Source organism: Arachis duranensis, chromosome 2 (genome assembly GCF_000817695.3).
Source record: "Arachis duranensis cultivar V14167 chromosome 2, aradu.V14167.gnm2.J7QH, whole genome shotgun sequence".
NCBI lineage: Eukaryota > Viridiplantae > Streptophyta > Magnoliopsida > Fabales > Fabaceae > Arachis > Arachis duranensis.
In genome coordinates, this window is record NC_029773.3 from 92,027,874 (window position 1) to 92,032,296 (window position 4,423).

The following is a 4,423-nucleotide window of genomic DNA, read 5'->3' on the forward strand; positions in this document are numbered from 1 at the left end:
TATGATTATTATATTTTATGTTTGTACGAAATTTTTTTGTTCTTTTTTTTGTTTTTATTGTACTTTTTATTATTGTATTTTATTTTCGTTTTTATTATATACTAATTATAAAAATTTATAGTCCAAAATGATACTAAATTAAAGAATAATAACCGTACTAAAATAATATAAAACATTTTCTTTTTGTTTAACATTATAAAATATATAGTACTCTCTTTAATATTTTTATGTATTAAAATATATTTGATCAATTTTTATATGTTACTTTAATTTAGTAAGTAAATATTAATTTTATTATAAAATAAATTAATAAGATCTATTCAAATATCTAAAGTAAAATAATAGAATAATATAAAAATTATTTTAATTGATGTCTCTTTTAGTAATTTTTCATCTAAAAGTGATTTTGAGTAGTATAATCCAAACAACATTTACTTTACTATAATCCATTTTGACATAAAGATTGCCAAACATAAATCACATTAACACAAACTTACTTTTCATCAAAAGCAAGTTTGCAAAATCACTTTTATACAAACTCCCGTTTGCAAACTGAAATCCAAACACACACTTTGATGTTAGAATTAAAAATACTAAAGAATGATATAAAAGTATCCTTAATATAAATAGTTACTTTTTTTATTATCTTATGAATGAATTCTCTTATTTTTTTAAAAATTGAAGGTATACAATATAATATTTTATTTTTTAATATTTTTATATTTTTTTGTTTATAAAATATATCACTTCATCCTCTCAAATAAAAATAAATTGAGAGAATCCAATCCATATATCTTTCTTTATTTATTTATTAACGAGTATACTTATTGTGATTTGAAGTTTATAATGTACCTTTTTATATTTTCTAAGTTTTTTTTTTTAGGTATATAAACTAAGGAAAGCAAGAAAGCTAGCCCCAAAAATTAAAAAAAAAAAGAAGGAAAAGCTATGACAAATATATGGTAAACAGAAGTAGATGTATGCATGTTGCCGACAAAGATATAGAGTAAGGTTGCAAAAAAGGATACTACGTGTCGAAAGAAAAATAGAATGCAAAAAAAAAAATCCAAAAAATTTATAAAGTAAACAAAATAAAGATTGAATTATTATTAAATTTACATTATTACAAGTAAATATTATTTTTTATTTTAAAAATGTTAAATATATCACAGACTCACAGTGTCACACAGTGAACAAGTTATGGTCGTGATGGTGTGGGGCCCAGCCCACAGAGCCCAGTAAGGCCCAATAATGCACACGTGCGACAAGCCGCCGGAAATCTCACCCACTTAGCTCACTTTGTCTTCCTTTTACTCTTTTTAAGTGAACACTTGGTTAAAAAAACAAAGATACAGCATCATTTTAGTAAAAAAAAAAAATTGAATATAATTTTAATAAATTGTAAATTTTTTCAAAATAAAAATACACAGGCTAATTTCAAAAATATAGTCTAATTTTTTTTTGCATATTGCGAAAAATAACTTTTCTAAGCTGCGTTTGTTTCTAAGAATAGGATGGGATAAAGACATTGAGAATATGATAGAATAAGATACTGATAGATAGAAACATAAAATTTTATATTCTTATATTTTGTTTGATGATAAATTAGAATAAATTATAAAAATTTAATTTATTCTCATTTTTTATTCAAAAAAAATTGAGATGAAAAATATAACAATAAAAAATATCATTATAAAAAATTAACAAAAATAATAAAAAAATAAAAAATAAGTTGTGTCTCTTGTATATTGTCTTTGTCTATATCTCCTCTGTTAAATACGATTTTGTGTCTCAGTGTCCATATCTCAATGTTCTATCTTTATAAACAAACGCGCAACCTAAGTTTGTGCAAGTTGCAAAAAACAGAATTATTCATATCATTAGAGTACTTTTATTTAAAAAAAATTCAAAAATTAATTTCTCACTATTTTATCTTTAATTTTTAGAATTATTTTATTACCAAGATAATCTTATCTTAAAGTACTAATAAAAGTCTAAAATGAAAATGGAAGTGAATGTAGGATATAGTAGGAGGAGAAGAAGTAGATGATATATGTGTTTTAATTTGCATTTTCCAAGAAGAAATGGCATGAATCAATGAAATGAAGAGAAGGAGAAGAAGAGTTGCATAAATCAAGCAAAAAGTGTAATGATTACACATACATCCATCACCATCCATCAAATGCTTTCTTTGCACAGAGTATTCGCCATTCCCCATGCATTCTCTTTCTCATCCCTCAACCCTTCTTTCCTTTCTTTTCATAATCCCCTATACCCTACCTATTATTTATATATTAACATTATCACAAATATTATTCACTAATTACATATTCTTCATAATTAATTAATTATCAATTATACATTTAAATCATTTTTCATTAATAAAATAAAAAAACAAATATGGTTAAAAATTACTCATATTAAAATAATATTTATTATTAAAAAGATAAACATAACTATATTGTAACCAAACTAATGGCGCAAATTATTTTTGATATTGGGGTATAAATAGTATTTTTTAGAATTATAAATAATAAGAGTGTTATTCTCAAATGTAGAACTTTTTTATTTAAAATTTGGAAATCGGACCCTGCAATTTATTTGGAAATAAAAATCGGACCATCCGATTTATAAAGAGCAAAAAGTCGAACCTTCCAATTTGTAATTTTTTTTTTAAAAAAAATAATAATAACAAACAAATCGGACTCTCTAATTTGATATTTAAGAAATTTTAAAAATCAAGTTACAACATAATCGATAGGTTCGATTATTGATTCTCGTATCAAAATAAAACACATACACACACCGACAGAATTGAATTGCACACATTTATCTTTCATAATATTTTTTATATTAATCATGTAAATAATAATTTTAAAAAATAAATATAATTATATGATTGTGTAAACTATTTTATACTATTAATATATCAAAATTAAATTCAAATTTGTAAATCATAGTTGCTTGTATGCAAAGTTTGTATTCGTAGGTTTTGATGAATGACAAACCAACGACATGAAAGGACAAATCAACAAACATCTTAAATGAACAAACATGAAGAGTTGAAAGCAAACACAATAACAGCAAGAAACTCAAGTCCACAACTTTTGAAGACATATATAGAATCTTAGGACTTAGGTAACTTCTTGTAAAGAACCAAATGTTAAATCTCTCAACACACACTCACAAAATGTTTTGAAGATTCAATGCTAGCCAAAAGGATTTTAAAAACTTGTTTTCAAAGGTACAAAAGCATAGGAATTGACTCCAACAAGTTTGAGATCAATCCTAAGCATTTTGAAGCGTTGTTAAACCATTCCTTGAGGTTTGCATCGATGCACACTCATCTTGCATCGATGCAAAGCATGCAACGACTTGTTGCATCGATGCAAAGATGCTTGCATCGATGCAACCTAGCTGAAAATTCAAATTTCAGCATCAAAGGCATATTTGCATCGATGCAAAGTGTTATGCATCGATGCAAATAATTCAAAAAAATAAAAAACGGCTAGTTTTGACATAAATGCTCCATCCCATTAATTCCCCAAAGTTTCTAAGGTTTAGGAAATCTATAAATGGATGGATTGAAGCCTTATTTCACAAGTTTTTGATTTAGAAAATTACCTCATTCATATTCTTACATTCTACACATTTTTCAAGTGATTTAATACACATTTTTGAGAGAGAAATTACAATTGGTTCAATAGTGCAAAAATTGTAATCACACACTCTTCTAGAGAGCACTCACTTCATCTCAACAATTCTTTGAGAATTGTTTTCTTATACACATTGTAAATTGGAGTGTGATCTCCAAATTTGAGTCAAGAGTTATAAACACTATAGTCGGTGAGGATACCAAAGAAGGATACTAAGTACTCAAGGCAAATCTTAGAGAAGGTATCTCTAAGTGGAGTGGGTTAGTATACGAGTGGTGATCACATACCGTGAGGTGTTAGAAACTAAGGACTCGAATTGTAAAAGGTTTTGCGCGAGCACCTTGAAGCTTGGCAATAGTGGAACTTCTCAATTGCGATTGAGAAAGAAAGTGGACGTAGGACAAAGATTGTGCCGAACCACTCTAAACAGCGTTTGCTTCTCTCCAAACTTATCTCTTTAATAATATTGCCTTTTTACTTTTGAACAAATAAATTGTGATCGAAAAGTAGCTTCGTAAGTACTTAAGGAGTAGCTTAAGTCCGATTGGTGAAAAGCTTGATCAATTTATTTGAGTTGGTGTCTATTGGAAAGTAAAAGCTCCTTATAAATGCTTAGCAATTGAGTTAAACTCTTGGAAAAATACTAGTACAATAACACTTTTATATATTGTCTTTAACTTTTGTAAAAAGATTCATTGTTATTGCAATACTCAATTCACCCCCCCTCTTGAGTAATTGTGCATAGGTTCTACAAGTGGTATCAGAGC